The sequence below is a fragment of the Barbus barbus genome (genome assembly GCF_936440315.1).
Source record: "Barbus barbus genome assembly, chromosome: 45".
NCBI lineage: Eukaryota > Metazoa > Chordata > Actinopteri > Cypriniformes > Cyprinidae > Barbus > Barbus barbus.
In genome coordinates this window covers 3,952,768-3,974,696 of record NC_136723.1, presented here as the reverse complement: position 1 = coordinate 3,974,696, position 21,929 = coordinate 3,952,768, and the positions used below count along the sequence as shown (strand labels likewise).

Genomic DNA, 21,929 nt, shown 5'->3' with positions numbered 1-21,929 from the left:
TGTCAGAAGGAAACCGTGGAAAGAAAACAGAACAAAGACAGAACGACAGAGAAAAGATTTTAACTGCGCAGCATTCTCAGAAGAGCAACACAAGGTCAACACTTTTTCTGCTTTTCTCTTTTTCCTTTATCATAAATGTACACACAAACAACAAGAAACATTGTTACACATGATATTCATTATGTAAATTTGTTGTCTCCTAGGGCGGCAATTAAGCAGAATTGCTACCAGAGATTCCTACCCCAGCTTTAGAAGCAGAAACAACTCAGAAAGACATATCGGGTTGATTCCTCAGAAAAGTGTAAACACTGTGGCTTTGTGGCACAATCAAAACCAGCCTGATGCCACAACACATGGTGTAACTTTGGGGCAGAACGATTTTTTGACTTACCACTAGCAATTGTTTGGGGAAACTTATTTGAAAGCATTTATTACTTTGGCAATTCCATATGGTGAACTCTAGTGGCAGAGAAATTAACCGCTCCAACACAAAGTAAACTTCCATCACATTTGAAATTAGAGGAGCTAGTTGATGGGGCAAGCTGATGTGGCTATGATTCACAAGAACTGCACGCAATTGATCCTAACTTTTTCTTCAGTGAATGTACTGGAACCGGCAATTGACTGTGTATGATGACTGTGTATTTGAGCATCTATCCATGCTTTCTAAAGCAAATACACATCACACACATTCACGGAGTGAAATGATGCCATGAATTGCATCATAATTCAGTGTATTGCAAAAGTTTGTGCTGCTCCTGTACTCATTTTTGTGAGCTACATGAGATTAGGAAAAACGTTAGAGGCGTTCAGTCTGCCACATCCTTTCTTAATTGGCGTGTGTGACAGACCTCGACAAAAAAAATCAGTTTTAAGTCTATTCATGCAGCATAAATAATGGCCCAAAAAGTATTTGGACAGTTAAGCCACATTAAAAAAAATGTATTAATATATCAGAGTCACGTGACGTGCTCATGAACCTAGTCTGACTCAAGTAGAGCTCTGTACGTTTGGCTTCTTTTTGCGTTTTGTTTTAAGTTTTATTCATTGGTGGTGCTTTACCTGATGGCATGCAGTTGTAAACAGCAGGAGTTGTCTCCATCGGCTTCTCCGATTAAGAAGAAATCCAAGCTCAAGCGATATGATGGACAAGATGGCGGACACTGTTACACACTTTGAGGACATTCTGATAACTGAGTTGATGTGAGAAGCGAACTCGTTCTGCATCACCATGTCAGTTGTTCAGTCACTATGCTCTAAACTGGATCTTCTTACAGGGGAGATGAGAGAACAAAAAGTCGTCACAGATCACGATAGGCGAGTAGTTGTGCTCGAGCAACAGGTTGTGGACTTACAGGATCACAATAGGTGCAGCAATCTGCGTCTGTTTGGATTGCCTGAAGGTTCAGAAAAGGACAACCCTATGGGCTTTTTGAAAAGGTCGCTAGCGATGTGGCTCCCGTCTCTGGCGGGCAAAGAGATTGAAGTGGAGCGAGCGCATCGCGTGTACACAAGGCTCTCATCAGATCGCGCTAAACCACAGGTTTTCATCTTTAAACTGCTGCGGCACACGGACAGGGAGCTCATTCTGCAGGCCGCCAGACTTCATGCCCCGGTGAAAACTTCAGACGGAGCAACGCTGTCTTCCTTTCCAGATTTTTATCCGGTCACCGCAAAAAGAAGAAGTGCATTTGCGCCAATTAGGAAGGAGATGAGAGACGCTGGCATCCAGAATTTTCTCCTTTATCCTGCAACGCTGAAGGTCATTCTCAATCAAGGTGAAACTAAAATGCTTCACTCCCCAGAAGAAGCGAGATTTTCTCAGATCCCATTCATCCACCAACTCTCAGTGAACTCCAGCTGGACATTTGCTGTCTAATCGGAGAACAGATGCTCTAAATGGTCTTTCACCGTTCACTTTAATGTTCACTTCTTAATTCATAGTTCATTGTGCATACAGTATTCGCTCACTGATTATGATATTTTATTTGATTTTATTTAGTTGTATTCTTTATCTCTCTTCTCTTCTTTTTTTTTTAAATAGAAATACTATCTAGTCAATATGTGACTATTGGGCCAAATGTTGGTGCTTCAGTAATGTGCAGGTTTTTGTTGACGCCACGGACCATATTAAGGGGTGCTGGCAGATCAAGGTTTGTTCTTGGTTTGATCTGCCATAGTTCATGGGAATGTGTTTGTTTTTTTGAATGGTAAAGGGGAGGGTGGGGGTGATTTAATGGTAGACTCAACTGGTTTTATTTTCAAACTTGTATTTTGTCTTATTATGCAGTAATTCTGTTTGATACCTATGACTGACCTTAATATTCTGAGTTGTAATATTAATGGAATAAATGGCCCTCACAAATGTACAGGTTTTCTGGATTTTTTGCGAAGACGAAAGATTGATATAGTGTTAGTTCAAGAATCCCATTTGAAAGAGGAGGATAAACGCAGGTGTAATAATACGTTTTATGAAGTGGTATCTCACTCCTCTTCAGATACTAAAACCAAGGGTGTCCTAATATTGGTGCGGAGGACTTTAAATATTACTATTTTAGAGAAAGGTTGTGATACAGATGGTAGAATAACATATAAAAACAATAGTGGAGAATAGGAATATTGTATTTATCTCAGTTTATGCCCCTTGTACTCCTGACCCTACTTTTTTCTCTGTTTTGTCAACCTATTGCTTGAAGTTTTGGGTGAAGATACAAATTATGTAATGTCGCATATCCTAGATAGATCTGGACCAAAGGAATCACACTCTCAAGCTTTGTGTTCTGACAAACTTCGGCAATGTGTAACCTCATCCTCGTTGGTGGACAGTTGGCGTTTATTAAACCCTTCTGCTAAGTCTTTCACTTTCTTTTCTGCTACTCATAAATCCTATTCGTGAATTGAAACTATTTTCATTTCTACTTCTTTATCTTCAGCTGTTCGTGATGCTGATATCTGTTCCTTATCTCTGTCAGATCATGATGGAAATTTGTGCAGAATGTCTTTTATCCCTCGGACATCTCGTGCCACTAGATGATGATTTAACCCTAAATTGTTACAGGATGAAAACTTTTGCAATCAATTCAGAAATAAATTTGCTGAGTTTATTGAAATTAACCAAGGTTCAGTGGATGATCCTCGAACACTTTGGAATGCAGTTAAAGGGTTTATAAAGGAATAACTCAATTTCATATGCCTCTTTCCTTCAGAAAAACTGACACAAAAAGATAGTTGAACTGGAATCACAGCTCCAGAATCTGACCAGAGATAATCAGCGTTGTTTCTCAGACAATACACTCAGTAAAATCATGGCGGTTAGGTCCGAACTCAATTCATTACTGAGACCCAGGGCAGAATTCCTGATTCAAAGATCCAGGCAGAATTACTATTTTCAAGGGAGTAGACGAAGCCACAAAAGGTTTGCTAATATTTCAGCAGTGAAATCCCATTCTGGGCTCATTATGACAGACCCAAAAGACATTAATATCGCCTTTCACTCTTTTTACTCTAACCTCTATACTTCTTCTGCTGATGGTGAACCTGACTCTTTTGCATCTTTTCCGTCCAACCTTGACTTACCTAGGCTGTCAGATTCAGATTCTGAATACCTGTCTGAACCGATCACTTTTCAGGAGCTGGAGTCAGCAATTCAATCTATGAACAAGGGGAAGTCCCCAGGCATAGATGGCATTCCAATCGAATTGTATACTACTTTTTGGTCGGATTTAGGCCCCCTCATGTTAGATTACTCATGCTCATTTCACCCATCCATTAATATAGCTGTTATTTCTCTCTTGTTAAAAAAAGATAAAGATCCGACTTCCTGTTCTAGTTAACGGCCACTTTCTTTGATAGGGACTGATGTTAAATTATATGCAAAAGTACTCTCTCGTCATCTAGAGAAATTTATGAATAGGCTAGTTCATCATGACCAAACAGGATTCATTAAATCTCGCTCAGCTTTGGATAACTTACGCAGGCTATATCACATTATTAATTCAAAGGATAGTTTGTCCTCTCCTTGCACAGTATTATCTCTAGATGCGATGAAAGATTTTGACCAGCTAGAATGGAACTATTTCTGGGCGGTTCTACAGCATCTGGGTCTAGGATCGAGTTTCATAAATATGATAAAAGTTCTGTATGCCAATCCAGCAGCCACTGTTCTCACAGGTGCTGTTCGCTCTAACCCATTCTTTATACATCGAGGTACTCGTCAGGGTTGCCCGCTGTCTCCTCTGTTATTTGCCGTATCCTTGGAACCCTTAGCTCAAGCGGTCCAACAATCTGAAACTATTTCTCCCATAAATATACGGAATATTCATCATCATATTTCTTTGTTTGATATCTTATTGTTTTTGGAGAAGCCGTCACATTCTATTCCTCATGTGTTGAATTTATTTGGCCATTTTGGATCTCTCTGGGTTTAAAATTAATTGGAGTAAGTCATGTTTACTTCCCCTCAATTCTAAAATTGATTCCATGTCCCTTTCTATATCTATTCCATTGGTTCAAAACTTTTGAAAATTGGAAATTTGGAAAATTGGTCTCGTCTTCTTACTTCTTTTCAGGCCCGTATATCAGTGATTAAAATGAATGTTCTCCCACGTATTCATTTCTTTTCTTCCATGATTCCTCTCGCTCCACCGGTTGGCTACTGGAATAAACTAGATGCATGTGTTTCACGGTATATATGGGATGGGAAACGTCCTCGTATTAAACTGACTACCTTACAACGATGTAGATTACATGGAGGTCTTTCTTTCCCTAATTCTAGACTGTATGCTCAAGCCTTTTCCCTCCGGCCTTTAGCAGTTTGGTTTGATCCTGACGCTTCTGTGTCTTGGAGAGCAATTGAGGAATCTATTGTTTATCCGTATAAATTGAAGAATCTTGTTTTTTCGGGAGTTCTGCTTAGGCCGTGTAAATCTCGGTTTGGTCCCATTGTAATCCATCTCCTCTCCACATGGAGGGATGTTGAAAGACGTTCACAACTAGTTACAAAATGGCATAGGCATTCACCTATTTTCCACAATAATAAACTTTTGTCAGGCAGTACTCCATTTCATTTTCCGCAATGGACTCATAGTAAACACTCTGGGAGATATCTATGATGATAGTGGCTTAAAATCCTTCCAGAATCTTAAAACTCAACATAATCTGCCAGGCACCTCCTTTTTTATGTATTTGCGCATTAGATCGGCCCTACGGGTGTATGGGGTGCCTTGGAACTCTCTGCCTGTTCACCCTTTGCGCAAACTATTCCTTCCTTCCGAGGAATCTCCCTCCTCTGCTTCAGTCATCTATCTCTTTCTTCTTGAGCATTCATACAAATCTTTATCTATTACTACTGTTTGGGCTAAGGATGTTAATGAGGACGTGCATGTTTTATTTTCCCATCAGGTATGGGGTATGTTTAAATTCTCTTCTAAAAACCCTAATCATTCATTGGAAATTGCTGCATAGGGTTTACTTGACTCCAAAGAAACGTTTTTATATCAATCTGTCGTCTTCTCCTAAGTGTAATCTCTGTTCCCAAGGAGTTTTAGGCACGTTTTTGCATTTTTTTCGGGGAGTGCCCCTCTCTCTCACCTTTTTGGACTCAGCTCTCACTGGACCTATAATATTTGTTGGGTACTAAGATATGTTTGACTCCGCGCCATTTTTTCATGAATGACTTTTGGGACTTCACCGTGTCCATCCAACAAAGATGTTTACTGTTAGCCGCTCTCACAGCAGCAAACAAATTGCTGGTCAACCGTTGGAATCCTCCTCGCACAATGGACAGATGAACCTGGACTGTGTTTGTTGGACATTATCTCGATGGAACTCTCTACTTCTCGTATACATGGATCTAACGTGAAAACTATTAATTCATGGCATTCAGCTTTTAATGTTGCGTCTTTTCTAAAATCTTTGTTAAAATTATTGTATTGTTATTTATTTATCTATTAATATATTTGTATTATTATTATTTATTTTATTTTCTATCAGGGGGAGAGATGGCTTGGGGTGGGTTCTATATTTGTACAGCTGCTTTTTGTTTTGTACTACTGTTCCACAGAATAAAATTCAATAAACAGTTGTTATAAAAAAAAAAAAATGAATGAATATATCAAAATATCAGTGAAAACACCAAGAAGTGGCACCTGATGAGACTTCTGTTTTGATATGGGGCTTAGTAAGTTTGGGATCTTGACTGGTTTGGTTTTCATTGCAATTCTAAAAGGTACACTGAAAAAACATGGTGCATGCTTTACAATGAAACTATTTTCATTTAGGAATTGCAAGAAAATTCACAAATAAATGCAAAAAACAAGCAACACACTGAATTAAAGGTGAATTAAAGGTGAATTAAAGGTGAAATCTTTAAAGTAGGCAGACTGAAATAGTATTGTCTTGTAACACACACTCCAATAGTTTTGGTTTTAATTACAACTTTGAAAAATCTATCCATCTGCACATCTCTCCACATGAAGGGATTAGAAATCAGAACAAACAACTAATCAGTATTGTTGGAAATAAATATGCCCACATTAGGGGTGGGCGGTATGACCAAAATCTTATATCACGATATGAGCAATTTTATTTCTCAGTAAGGATAGTTAGTTTAGCTTTGAATAAGGACTTTATATCATCAAAAGTCATGATGCCATAGAAATGTCAAAATTTGTCAATGTCAGTATCACAAAAAAAAAAAAAAAAAAAAATATATATATATATACACTAGTACTAATACAAGCTCACTGAAGACAATTAAAAAGTCAGCAATTAAATAAATAGGCCAAACGCAATAGGACAAAAAAAAAATGCCATCAAATGTATAAAAACACTGCATAGTCTTCACTGTGGAAATGAAATATATTTTTCTTCTTATTAAAGTTACAACAGTAATTTAGGCAAGAGCATTGAGAGATTTTATCTAATTTGTTGAGTGATTAACATGAATGACAGACAGCAGGAATATTAGACTGCTGTCACTTTAAGAGCTTTTCTTTCTCAGCTGTTTGCTTTCACTTAAGACCTAAATTACTGTGGATAATTACAAGGATACTTAAAAAGACGGGCATTTTGACACATATAAGTGTGTGTATTTAACCATTCAAGGCCTATAAAAATGGCAAAAATAACAAATATAGCAAAATGAGTTCTCTTTCGCTGCTGATTGCATTTCAATGGCTTAAAATCACTTGTTTAAAAATGTGTGCAAATTATGTTTTAACCACGTAGCACAGCAATGTCACACAAGTGTGTAACCACGATAGAGACCATAGTCCAAAATCTCTACCGGTTGACAAATTTCTACCAGTTAATCATGTCTACCAGTATATCACCAACCCCTTGCCCTCGTCATGTAGCAGTACCGTCTTCCTCCATCTGCTGTTCTTGGAAAAAATTAAGTCCTCTTCACTCCTTTAGCTGATACTGAAGAGCTGCATCTATGCATTACTAAACATCTTTTCATTTGGGCCCTGTCAGCCTAGACAATGATTCATGACACTATTATCTCTAGCAAACTGGCGCTGCTGTAGGTCCAACATTTGGTCATTGCTTTACATCTTAGCAGGTCTAGAACATTCAGTTATGCTGATACACAGTAGTTTATATCCCTTCCTTCCTGCTAGCATCGCTTACAGTGTGTCCCTTGACGCACATTGTCAAATTGTTAACAGCTTTCAGAACACCTGAGAACTCTTTCCTGAAGATGCTAATCTGGATTTTGGTAATACAAACAGCCACTTCTGAAACAACCCACATATCCCACACGGCCTTATTTAACATCTACATCAATATCATAAACTTTGATGTAACAAAAAGCTCATCTACTATGTGGGAAATACAATCTTTTGTTAGTTACACATTCAGTTTAACTTTTAAATGAATCATTTTCTCCAGTTTGCTTTCTCCGTGACGAAATAACAGTTTTTATTTCTTTTGACCAAGTCCAGTGTTCCAGTTGTGACACTCAAAGTGATAGTGTTACAAAAAACAATAGTAATTACCAGTATACTGAACCTTTGTAAAATTTGTTTAATTTGCGCATTGACAATAATACAGGTGGAAATTTTTTTATGCTACCAATTGAAGCCGGATGTGACAAGCAGACTGTGAAAAAGGTCTATTGTTTGCAAATTCATATGAATGTCATGCATATGTTTTTGTACGATCTGCTCATGGATGTTTTACCTACAATTATTTTAGTAAAAGTTAAATCGTACAAATTAATTGAAACTGCATGCTCAAGCAGTACTTACAAACAGAACCACTTCATGTGGTTGGGTTGGAAACGTCTTCAAAATAATCAGACTTTGACCTCTGAGATGGCAATTTAATATCAATTTAGACTGCAATCTAACTAAAACTAAATTAATTAGAATGAATATTGTTTGTGTAACTATAAAAACTCATCTTATTGCCTTTCTAGAAAATGTTTATTGGTAAAAGCAAAAAAAAACTGTACTGTGGTACTTTGTCCTCTCTATCAGCATATCTGGTAGGAACATACAATCGCAAGTTACTTGCAGAGTTTGAGGGACGTCCATGGTTGCCTGTGAACATTTTAGAGAAGATCCTTCATTCTACATCAAGACCCAGTGACAGCAAAAAGAAAGTCCTACAAAGCCTTTATCCGAACAGCATATCATCTGAGCAAGTAAGTAGCATCTCCCCATTTTTGACTGGAGCATGGTGCTGCATGTCTACTTTGTTACAATACTTGGGTTTTAACAGAAGAAGCACCCTGTTCAAGAGGACATCTAAAACATCTAAGGTAGGGAATTCAAAGCAGAACAGTATTCCAAGGATTTATATGACTCAGGACAAGTTCTGTCAAAACACAGTTAACTGGACTCAAAAGAAGATCTGTAATGGCCACTTAAAATCAAAAATGCACCTTCAGGAGAACTAGACACTGAGAGATTCTCTTCAGAGAGTACAGACACATTGTCAGAAGTTACATGCAAGTCTGACATTACTCTCAAAAAAGAACAAGTTAAGCCCAGGATACACCAAGTTGACTTCAAAGAACTGGAGGCGACAAAAGAAATTAACTGTCTATATCAGCAGGAATCAATAGTCTATATTTGTCATTTAAAAGGAGAAACCAAAACAAGGATATATGAGATATATGCAGATATACGAAATGTATACAAAGCAGCACTTGCCTACCATTTTGAATATCAATTTTGATAACTTTCTACATTTCAAGCGGCTCATGTTTTATGAAAATATTCATGTATTGGAATGCTTAGGGAAGATAATGTAACATTAGAACAGCCTCCTGTCTGTTGCAGTGTCTCTAGACGGGGCGCACACATTCGATACACTGCAAAAGACACAAGCGCAATGGTCATACACTTCCATCTAGAACCAAATACACACGGTACTATACTTTTAAGGGTAACGTATTTACAGGATTAAAAAAATTAATTAACATGGGAAAATTATGTTGGTTAGAGGTTCTGAATTTCGGTTTCGATTAATCACCCAGCATTAATCAATACTGTGAGCCGAAAATGTTTGTGGCAAATCATGGAATGACTAGAAAGTCCCCCAAAGTTCCTTAACATCATCATTCAGTTACACAAAGACCAACATTGAAAAATGGTTGCTGTGTCTGATTTGTCCAAGCCATTGAACAACAGTGTGAAGCAAGGCTGTGTGCTTGCACAGACTCTCTTTTGATTTGCCAAAGCACATGTGTCAAACTCCAGTCCTGGAGGACCACTGTCCTGCAGAGTGTTGCTCCAACCAGCTCCAAAACACCTGGCTGGAAGTTTCTATTAATGCCGAAGACCTTGATAGCCTGGCTCAGGTGTGTTTAATCCCAGCTGAAAAAAACAATAGAACCATCACAGAAAATTATAATGGTTTCCACTACAAATACCATTACAGACACTTTTAACCATTAAAAAATGGTTTTCTGTAGTGTGCTTTGGTATATTCCATAAGGACTTATAGGTTTTAACAAGCCACCAATAGAAGGTGACCAATTACCAGTTGAGACCCACAGGGACCATTACAGTTTCCATTAAAACCAATACAAGTTCCATTATAACCAGTAAAGGCAACCAATCCGATAACTTCTCTTCGCAGATATCCCATACAGTGACAGTTCCGCAGTGCATAATATCACACTTTGCAGAGGTGTTTGAGCTTTTTGGATTAGTTTGAAAGAAAGGTATCAATCAGCCTGCACCTCCGGAAGATTACCACCCTCCCCACATCACCAACGGTGAGAAAGAGCTGAAGACAGTTCTGCTACTTGAGATTCATCATCGCCACAGTAGACAAAGAGATTGACAAATATTCAGTAGACTGTGCAGAAGAGTCTGGAACAAGAAAAGATGTGTGTATAGATCCATAGACTGACCACCCTCCTGTACGGCCTAAGAGGCATATGGTCCCCACCTGCAACTTCTTGAGCACTTCCACCAGAGCTGCCTCCATACCATCCAATGTTGGGAGTAACGCATTACAAGTAGCGTGAGCTACATAATCAAATTACATTTTTACAAGTAACCAATAAAGTAACATTACTTTTTAATTTACAAGGAAATATGAGAGTTACTTTTACAAATAAATAATGGCAGTTACTTTGTTGTCCCGTGTATTGACTAACAGCTCTCGTGTTGCCATGTTGAGAGAAATCAGGAGAAAGTGCAGAGGCGTTGTGTGTGGTGTGTGAACATGTTACTGTAGATCTAGAATAAATGTGAACATACATTTACTCATCTCACTTACACAAAAACAAATTCAGTGTTTCTCAAAATTAATGAAAACTGTGAAATGCATACTCGGAATACAACTCAAACTTTATACTAATAAGTAAAAATGACTTTAGATAAACATAGCATTTGTGTTTCCTTGTTTGTTTTTGTGGGGGGGTGGGGTTGTGATGGAGACGAAAGTGCTGAACTACTCTTGCATTCTATTCTTCATGCAATCCAGAATGCCAGTAAAGCTGAAAGGTTTGTTTGAGCTTTTTCAATTTACATTTTCTTCAGCCTGAGGCATATTAATTTCTCTTTTGGTGTGAAAGGGACTATTGCCAAATAATTTTTATTTTGAAAACAAACAAGCAAGCCCTGCCCAGAAGAGAATAAGTAACAGAAAAGTAACATAACACATTACCTTCCATAAAAAGTGACAGTGACGCAATTAGTTATTTTTAATTAATATATTAGTTATATTAATGCGACAAAATGTGCATAACAATAGGTGGATGGAAACATAGCTACTGTTTGTTTACATTAGGGAGGTGATTACATTTACAGGATTTAGTCGGTCTCATTTTGTTCTGTTTCTTCATGTCATTCCAGACAGACTGAATGATGACCAGATCAGATCTCCGTGTGGAGCACTGGCTGTTGTCTGACTCCTTGTGCAAATAAAAATCTCACTGGATTATTACAATTAATGGCAAAATGAATGTAAACTGATATTTCCTACTAACACACTACAACAAAAGATAGAAATAACCGACTATAAACCATTTTTAAGTTGGTGAAAAATACTGGTGTTCTAATCATTTTGGCCACTGTACGTTTAAGCATACAATCACATTTGCAAAATCATGTATGAAGCACAACTCTCACAGAATCACTTTCAAACCAAGCTGCTTTCCATAGGTCAACTTGAACCTACTGTGAATTTGAGTGGGGAAATCTTTGCAAAAAATATCATAAATGTGACACCTTAAAAGATGAAAACTAATCAGCATCACACCTTGCATAGAAATAAAACACACACCGAGACACAACCAATCTAAACTTAGATCAAATGTGTTATAGTAATGTGGGAAATGCTCTTCTTTCCTTTAAACTGTCTTCAACCTCATTACACAAAGCCTTAATTTGCATCCATAGAGGAAAGTGTTTTTGAAGGTAATATGAGTTGCACTTGCCTATGCCCTACTCCTTGCAATCATGCTAGGGTATTATGGGTGTTTGTTAGGGCATTTCTAGGTCGTTGCTTACTGGCCCAAGTCAAAAGAGTTCACCTACAAGGATGATATTCTGGTCTCTATCGCTTGGGGTTTTTCCTTCACTATGAGATTTTATGCTTTATCATCCATACTACAAAATGCTGAGTATCAGTATTTGAACCTCTTGCCTTGACAATCCATGTAGCACAAACAGTGCATAATTGTATGCACCAAAGCAGTTATTAATTGTCTGAGATTTTCCAAAAAACCCCAAGTATGAGCAATATTAATAGTAATGCTTGCCTTAGCAAACACCACTAATTATTCTTAAAATACGCTTGGTCTCTATTGATTAAGCACTCAAAAAGTAGATAAAACAGCTAGTTTGGTTTATTCTGTCCTTTGGGGAAAAACTAAACAGAGAAGCCACACAGATAGCAAAACAGCAAGCATAAATACTGTATAATGACATATCCAAATACTACATGACAAAAATATCCTGTTTGCATGACATATGCAAGAATGTGTGGGAAATACTCAGGTCGTGTTATTCACGGTTGAGGTTCAAGGAGAGATAAAGCCCTCTGGCTGTGTCCATCCCAGCCAGGACAGCATCTCTCCTGCTGGTGTATCTGAGCCTGAGATCCAAGCGCTGCCCCGAGGGAACGGCTGTGACATATCTCCAGCACAACATCTCTCTGACTGCCATCAGTGTAATGCAATACCAGTCAGAAGCCACTAATGGACTGGGGGTTCATGAGGCCCAGCTCAGATAAATGATGAAGGACCAACTGGTACACATAGACTCTGTTGCTAAACCTAGAAAGCCGCCTTCCTGTCTACAGCTGGACTGAAACGCTCTTCATAGACAGAAACTCTTTATAGGAACTCAAATAGTGTTCCTCACACAAAGCACCCTTTAGACACTATTGATTACAATAGTTGCTAAGCTGTTTGACGCGATACTCTAAGCTTAAAGTCATCATGAAATGGAAATTCAGACTATGATCTAAATGCATTATATTGTATGATTCGTCTACGAATGTTTAATTTTCTAGTAATGTTTAATCAAAATGCCACACCTCAACATCCCGATAGAATGACGGACTTCTCTCTGGTGATGTATACCAGACTTCTCCAAACATTTACAATCAACTGCAAGCTCTGATTCAGATCTGCCTCCAAACAATTAACAATCAATTCACATAACCCACTCCCCACCCTACATTTTTCCATTTCTGATAATACAGCCCGATCTCACGGCAATTTGTACATATTTTATGAGGTGGCTAATTCGTACGAATTCGTATGACCTCGCTCATACAAATTCATATGATTTTTGTTAAATCTTTGATGTTTGTCATGTGATTTTAAGCACAAGCCCCGCCCACAGCCAAATTCATTAGTTAACTTAATCATGCAGTCATGCTTGTCAAAAACAGATTAGACTTCGAAAAAAATGGTTGTATCTGATCGTGGCAAACAGTAATGCTACCTATAGCATCAGGATGCGCTTCTGATGCGATGCTAAGGTTATGGTTAGGGTTAAAGATTAGTCTTTATGTTAGTTTTTCAAAGCACCTTCATTTCCTGAGAATTGAACTCTGAGAGGCAAAATGAACACCGTGTAAACCGCCAAACTAAAAACCAGATGGTTTATCGATTTAAAAATGAAGACATGAACATTTATATTAGTCATTTTAAGTGATTTTAAAGTTAACGATACCAGACGACGAATAAGGGTGTTATCTAGCGAAACGATCGGTCGTTTCAAAAATAAATTAAAAAAGTTGAAGTTTTATAAGCACAAATGCTCGCCTTGCTCTGTTCTGTGATGCGCGTTCATGACGTCACGTAATACGCAATGACGTTGAAAAGGTCACGGTTCACTTAGGCGGAAGTACCGAGTCAGTGTTTACAAATGTGCGGAAGGAGGACCATATACACATATTCAAATGTCTTTGTGTCAGTTTATGGTTTAAAATGCCCATTTCGTGTGCGTATCCTGGGTGTTTTAATATTAAAAAGCCTAAAAGAACATTTTGGATTTTACGTCAACCGTGACCTTTTCCACGTAATTGCGTATTACGTGACGTCACGAACGCGCATCACAGAACAGAGCAAGGCGAGCATTTGTGCTTATAAAACGTCAACTTTTTTATTTATTTTTGAAATGACCGATCGTTTCGCTAGATAAGACCCTTATTCATTGTCTGGTATCGTTTAAAGCCCTTTGAAGCTGCACTGAAACTGTCATTTGGACCTTGAACCGTTCGGGTCCCATTGATGTCCATTATATGGAGAAATGTTTTCATCAAAAACCTTAATTTCTTTTCGACTGAAGAAAGAAAGACATGGACATCTTGGATGACATGGGGGTGAGTAAATTATCAGCAAAAGTATTTTTAAAAGTGAACTAATCCTTTAAAGGGGTCATATGACGTTGCTAAAAAGAACATTATTTTGTGTGTTTGGTTTAATGCAATGCGTTTATGCGGTTTAAGGTTCAAAAAACAAAATTTTCCACATACTGTACATTATTTTTGCACCTCTATGCTCCGCCTTTCTGAAACGCGTTGATTTTTACAAAGCTCATCCTTCTGAGAAGCGAGGCGTGCTCTGATTGGCCAGCTATCCAGTGCGTTGTGATTGGCCGAATACCTCAAGCGTGAGACGGAAATGTTATGCCCCTCACCGTATCCCGGCGCGATGACACAAAAACAATAAAACCCATTATAAACAAGGTATTTGTTGCATCCAGTGGGGACATAATTACTGATTATAATGACTCATCCGGTCTTAAGCGTCGCATCGCGCCACGTAAACATTACCATGTCTGCATTTGTGATCAGAGAAACAACAAACACTACCCTACAATGCTCAAAACTCGCGTTTGAATCGTCAGTGGCAAATTCTTTATATAAGAAAACATACTTACAGGTTGTGATTCAGAAGCACCAGACTGTCCTTGCTAAGTTGGAATAGCCCCACTTTATACAAACACCCTTTGTTCAAGCCTGCATTGTAGGCTACTCTTCCAGGTTCAGGAAATAGTCCTCCGTAAAATGCGCTGCACACACTCTAATATTTGGGTTGAACTGTTCTGGAACAGTGTTGTAAATACAACTTAACCACTGATTTCTAGTTGTGTCCTCTTTTGGAAGCCCAAACAAAGTAGTTTCTCTTTCACAACGAAACACAGCGTCTCCAGGACATGGTGCCGGCGGCAGCAACAACACTACAGCGAGAATAATAGTTACACCTTCTTTCATTGCATTAACATTTTGGCAGTGTTTTGCAAATGTTCCAAAAAAAATTCCATAACGTAGACATGTGGGCGCGTGTTTGAATGAGCCATTTTAGGTGGACGTGGTCAAGTCTTAACTTTTATAAAGAATCTCTCTTTGGTTTTGACACTTTAGTCGTTGCAACTTCAGGGATCTTATCTATGCATGAACAGCTTGTAACACTCCAAAGAGAAAGGAAAACTTGAAATCGCATCATATGACCCCTTTAAAAAAGCAAAATGGAGAAATGTGATATAAACACAGCGGTGGCATCTTCTATGCTAACTTCATCCTCACACTCTGTCATGGTGATATCACAAGACAGCGGCTGCATCCGAAAGCTGAGGCTGCTGACTTGTTGACTTGCTGCCTTATCAGGCAATGCCTTATTCTTCAAAAACTGATCAAATGAAGGCACCTCAGGAGACAGGAAGTGAAGCTGACATTGGATCCGGACGTGCCTTGATGCCTTCCCACCTTGGAATGCATCCTCCGAAAACAGCATTTTTCAGCTTTCGGATGCAGCCAGCTTTTCACCTTAATCTTACGAGATTCCGTGGCACAAGTCTCATCACACCCCTCGTGAACACAAATTTTTAAATTGTTTGTTTTTTCCTCAACAAAATCACCCCAGGGTCATTCTATGTCAATTCAACCAGTAGTCCTCAGCTCAAATTTTTGAATTTGCATTATTTTGTATGACGAATGATTAATATGTATAGTGACGAAAGCCAAAATATTAAATGTCATGGATGCATATTTACGGAGTTATTCGCTAATTTGTAGAGGGAGGTCAAAATGACAATTTTCGCCTGAGATTAGAAGCAAGGGGGGGTAAAATAAATTTTAGAAAATGTCAGTATCATAATGTTATTTTTAAATAGAAATTGGTAGGTATATTAGTACAATCTGTTGACTTTAGTTTCTGAAATTTGGAAATTTGTCATGGAATGACCCCCCAATAATTTCAGATTCAGAATTCTTTCCAAATATTCAAGTAATTTTGTGAGAATTTTATGTGTTGTTTTTTTTTCCATTTCAAAATATCGCAATGTCAGTGTTTTTTCCAATACTGTGCAGCCCTACAAATTCGACCAAAAGATGCTGTAGAAAGCAGAACAATCATGCTACAGTAAGCAACTACACAGAATCCTTGAGCAGCAACCAACTAACTCAAATCAACATTATAACCATGCAGATCACCCCAATAACACTCCCTAGAAAGCTTTCAGTGGGAAAAACCACTGACATTTACAGCAGAAAACATAAAAATTAGTTTTAACATGTAAATGGAACAGCACTTTCACATATTAACTGTGACACCAAATTACGTTTTTTAACTGTGTGATGGGTTAAGTATTCATCTAACCCATTTTAAATATGTCAGCACAGAAATGAGCAAATGAAGCAGAGTCAAGCAGAGTTCAGTTTAAATGTGTTCTCTGGAACGAATGCGTCAATCCAAAGCGTCTTGCGTGGCTAATTCTCGCTTCAAAGCCTTCAAGAGCTGCACACTATATCCTCTTTCCAATTCACCAGCAATTAACAGTCAGGGAAAATCCATTACTGGCATACGGGAAAATCAGCATTGCCCGGCAAAAAGTAGTTCTAGGGGGAAACCATGATTTTCCTTCGCATTTCAACTGCTGGGTAATTAAAACCTCGACTGAGGCATTTCGATTAGAGAATTAACCAAAGCTTTAACTTTCAGAAGAATGAAAGCGGTCACAGAGGATCTCAGGATTATTCATCTTCCTGTCTCGCTGGTCAGCATTACAGCCGACTTCACACCTGATGGATATCTGACCTGGCACACTTCATAGCATTTTCGATTAAATGGTGCTTTTACAACTAAACAATCAAGTACTTGTCTATATATCATGCTGTTCAAACACTGCCAGGACACTATCCAAATGAAAATTGACAAATAAACCCTTGGCAAACACGATGACCTGTTAATTTGTGCTCAAACATTGCACTTGTCTCAGATTTTCCTACAGGACAGGATACTGAAGTTAATATGAAGTAAATCATGGCAGCGGCTCACATCTGCTGCACTTTATAGTAACTTCTTCCTTCAGGTCTTCTGGAAAGAGATTTATGCAGTCCCAATTTTTCTTATTGTCTGAACAACTTTGTAGCACCTTTTCTCAAGAATCGCAATATTTTCTGCATCTTTGTACTGTTTTGCAGTGTTTATCCAACTGTATTGATGTAATAGTCTATATAGTTTGTGTAGCCTGTACTTTATATACACTACCAATTTTTTTTTTTTATTATTCAGTAAGGATGCATTAAATTAGCCAAATGTGACAAAGATACATTTATAATGTTACAAACGATTATATTTTTAGCTTTTTAGCTTTACGTCACAGGAATAAATTACATTTGAAATATATTAAAGAAAAGAAAATAACTTTTGAATGGTAGTGTATCTGTACATCATTAATGAATTTCCCATTTTTCCAGGCCTGGAAATCACAGTTTTTTCCCCTCAATTTCCTCCATGACTGTGGAAAACCTAAACCAAGGCTCTGAGATAAGCAAAAATGTTCTAATATTACCGTTCTATTAAGTATTAACAGTCTACTGTATGTCTATGTGACTATGTTTAATCACAACATAATGAGAAATCAAGACAAGAAATCCTTCTTCCATTATTCAACAAAAACTACAGTCCCGATTCAAACTCATGTCAATTTATGCCAAAATGTAACATGTCCGGCCACTCAAACAAGAGCAATGTTTGAAATGACACACAACAGCTTTAACTGGTTCTCAGAAGAAATACAAGTACCAATATAAATCATATTTATAAGCTCCGTTATCACAAAAACTTCCATGAATAACCCAGGAGCAGGAATCAGTCAGACTGTAAGATTACCATCCGTCTATCAGCCATGTGTTCACTTCTCATGAACAGATGTTACTAAATGAATCCCTCCGTAGGCTTTTCCTTGTCCTAGACAAGCTATGTTCGTCAACATCCTTGTTGGTCCAGGAACAACAGTCCTGTCAGCCAATCAGATTTTAGGGTTAGAGCTGGCAACAGAGCTTCAACAGCATTATTACCAAGCTGTTATTTTTCCGTGACTTTAAAGCAGCTAATAGTTAGAGATACAGCTGGGTTAGTCTGACAGCAATGACAAAATATATTGATGCTGATCCAGGAACATGTCCTACTTGGCTTAGACGATGGTTAATTTACTTTTTGCTCCAAAAAGCATACAGAAGAAACGCTTATTTAGTATATGATTGATAAATCTATCTAAATTGATAATACTAGTACTGTAAAATCTTTCCCAGTCAACGATGAAAAAAAACTCAAGTACTTTGGTTAAACAACCAGCTCAGACTTCATTCAGATACCCAATTCAAATTCTCTCCACATGGAGAACTCAAATGTACAAAAACACCCATATTACACCAATCCAAGTTACAACTGGGTACCACCCCAGTGACTGCTTTTAAACCTTTCTTCTGAGCATTAGGCTATAAGATTGACTGATTTCAGGTCAAGCATGACTAAAAAATACAAAAAAAATATATATGTTATCATTTTAAATGATTTTTTTTTTTTTTTTTTTAGTTCCAAACCCTTAATTTGGGTAACCACAGCAACCAGAGACCATGCTTTAAACATGCAATGCAATGTGTGGCCCACTAACTTGAGGGTCCCCCCATCATGCGACCAGTTCATGTCTTCACAATATACTACAGTCTGGCATTGGTGCAGAAAGATCCCAAATGATTTTCAAAAATCGGCAGGATACAGTCAATTAAATTAATCGCTAAATTCTGCTTTTCTATCCAAAATATGTATCTGACCGAATGCATTTTCCTATGAACTGAGCCCAGAGGCTATGTGGACCCATCTGTGTTACTGGCACTCCATATAACACTCGGTCAAAGCAGATAAATGTCAAATCATCAAACACGATTCCGCTGCGTATTTGCGCGTAAAAACGCATCGTATCATTTATTTATTTCGCTGGCGCACACAATCTTCGAAACTTCCCTATGAGTGCATTTTATGCCTTTCAAATGCGAATTCTCCATCAGTGATCATCGTGCCATGAGGACAGGTGTCAATCATCACGGAGATGCCCCATCAAGGCTGTAGGATGAGAAGATCACTTGTTTCCAACATGTAGCTTTCACCGTGTCCCAAGTTGTACGTGTTTTACTATTAGCGCATTTTTATACGCAATTATTTTTGAGATCCAAATAACAGGCGTGTTAAGATATGTTCCCGTTTCCTTGCCAGCAAATGTAAAATGGACACAAAATATCACCGGACGCACGAGACAATGGCAGGTTGCAACTACCACATGCTTCATCATTTCACCCCTCCGACCTCCTCTAGCAACTTACCGTGCGATGGATGTGTATTATTCCTGAATTAATCCATCAGTGTTAGTTGGGCATAGATTCGGAAAACCGGTGTTCCATCATCTGCGTTTTCTGCAGCGTTTCTGCGCAGCTGGCTTTGCTGTTTGATTGGAGATCTGTGATTAGAGGCGATCGTGAATGCTCAAGGAGTTCACACACATACATACATACACACACACACACACACACACAGACAGATGAGTGGGAGGCGGGGCCGGGAACACGAATGTACCCATTCTTACTATGGAGAAGGAGTCGCTCATGAATATTTATGACGCACGCGACGCTGGTCCAGTAGGGTTATCAGCGTGAGGTAATTAATACTCAGAAGCCGGGCCTTCGCGGTAATAGCGCAGGGAAATTCAGGGAATACGCGCAAGCGGTGAGAATTCGATTCATTTCAACGAATCGATTCGTTCGGACGGATTCAGTGAACTGGTTCAAAAAAATCGATTCTGAGTCATTTCTGAAAAGTGTTAAGTTGCGGTCACATTTCAGTCATTTCAATATTCTTTACGAAAATTAACCATGGTTTTACTACACTAACCGTAGTTTAAGCATGGTATTTGCAGTAAAACTGCTTGGTTTGAAAGTGACTTCTGTGAGAAATGTGAAATCCTATGCCTCCTATGGCTTTAAGACTTTTTTCAGCCGGTGTTATGGATCAACTGGGGATCGTGTTAACTGGGGGTGTGCGCGTGCACGCTAAAATGTTTACCTGGATTTCCAGCAGATGTTAGACGGCGACAGATTCGTCACTGAGATATTCTACGGATCATAGACTAAAAAACGTTTTTCACCAGTTGTATACATTGGCATCAAGCATAATAAAGCGTTTTGATTCCGCGATGTCCGTACCTGTGTATGTCCCGCGGTTTTTGGGAAGTTTACCATGCTCCGGAGTCACGCTCACAACCACGCCCACTTTAACATGGGACATTAGTTTCAATGGATGATCAAACTCTACTACGAACTGAAATACAAATGGAAGTATTTTCTTTTCAATATTACTGGATCACATTGTGTCTGTAGTGTGTTGTCATGTGTTATAATGAACAGATATGGGCCTAGATTAAGTTAAAATTAGCAGTAGACCTAAAACAAACATGAATTGCAAAGTCAATATTTCTTTTTTATTGACAAGCCTGTTCATTGAGTTTACGATTGTTCTTAATCAAATTATTTCTTTTCTGAGTGATTATATAGAGAGGGGGGAGGGGTGTGAAGAAAAAAACAGAGATAAGCTACTTTGGCTTGAGTTTGTGTGATTTTGCTCTGCTGATTTTATTATCTGAGATCTCTTGTACAGTCAGCTCTGGTGCCTCTGTATACTCTTCCCTGGACATAAAGTTTCATCATGGATTTGTGACTGATCTGAAATCAACATTTTGCATTGGCTTAGAACTCTTTTCAGAACAATGCTGTATTCAGTTTCTTATAGTAATATAATCAATTAAATTAACTTCATTTTATATACGTTTGTCTGTACTGTATATTATGCTCAGTTAGGTGTTTGAATATAAATGTTGTGACTCTGTTTCATTGAACGTGTAGAGAACACTTTGTCTAAAGTTAATTCTAAGTTCACGACTCCTGCTTTTCATTTTACATACAGGCCTGGTCTCTTGCCAGACTATGCTTGTGTTTCCGACCGTAGAGAAAACATGTTATGAGCAGAGCAGGATTCAAGCCAACTCTTTAATACTGTATGTGTGATGAACACAGGAAGGCATTTTTCCACAATATGTGTGAGCGATATGTCACATGTATGGAATGTTTACATTTTTAAGGTGACAAAGTGATTGACAGGCGTCTAATAAAAGTGAGCCATGCTGTAGGATCTTTCTTACTGCCTCATATCTTATTTTTCTATTTTCCATACTGTCTTTTTTATGAAAGTCCTGTGACAATCACTCAACAGCCACAACTTTTTCATGACTGACAGGCAGAGCATGATACTCTGATGATGAATAATTACATATATGGCTAATATTGCAAAAGACAGTATACATCACTAACCTCATAATCATTTGGCATCGTACACAAATATGATACCTCTCTCCCAAACATTATTTAGAATAGGAAAACCAATATTTACTTTATTGCAGACTTCTTGAACTAAAAATATGACAAAGAAGTCTGTCAGTTTCATAAATAATGAGTGTGGGCCTCTTTATATATATATATATATACATAATTTTGAATTATGCCAGTTATCTTCATTTCAGTGGTAAGAACCTCACTAACATTTGGATTCAGCCTTTCTGAAGATTTTAGATGACACTAACACCTGTGAAGAGATAACAACCCCTGCAAAAAAACTTATG

General features: G+C 38.1%; 1 protein-coding gene across 2 annotated transcripts in view; it reads right to left on the bottom strand.

Moving 5' to 3' along the window:
• LOC306864192 (phospholipid phosphatase-related protein type 1-like) overlaps positions 1-20,515 on the bottom strand; it is a 57,435-nt gene extending 36,920 nt beyond the window's left edge. The window contains exons 1-2 of one of the 2 annotated variants that reach the window (XM_079407985.1): positions 20,461-20,515; positions 19,585-19,718 (exon numbers count right to left, since the gene is read on the bottom strand). The gene's annotated coding sequence lies outside the window, so the exon portion shown is untranslated. Of the gene's footprint in view, positions 1-19,584; positions 19,806-20,460 lie in introns of those variants that run through there. The other variant, XM_079407984.1, reaches the window with a different exon arrangement.
• Between the last annotated feature and the right edge of the window lie 1,414 nt (positions 20,516-21,929).